This window comes from Zeus faber, assembly GCF_960531495.2.
Source record: "Zeus faber genome assembly, chromosome: 17".
NCBI lineage: Eukaryota > Metazoa > Chordata > Actinopteri > Zeiformes > Zeidae > Zeus > Zeus faber.
The window spans coordinates 16,887,664-16,887,929 of record NC_137204.1 but is presented as its reverse complement, the minus strand read 5'-3'; positions in this window follow the sequence as shown (position 1 = coordinate 16,887,929).

Genomic DNA, 266 nt, shown 5'->3' with positions numbered 1-266 from the left:
ACCAAATGTGAAGACCTTTGTGCAAAATCAAAACAAGACGGATTGAAATGTTGGTGCCGTGTGCACTGTTTGCAGCGCAGGGTTCGGGCTGAACAGATTTATTTAGCTTCCTGATCTTCTTACTCGTATGGAAAATTGAAAACGCGAACATAACTCAGAGAATTGGAGGGGAGTTTGTTTTCTCCTCAAGACAGCGGTGCGCCGTACACGGCTGTGGGAGTCTCTGCCCACAGGTAGGGGTTTAGGGAGGGAGACGGAGTCCTTCT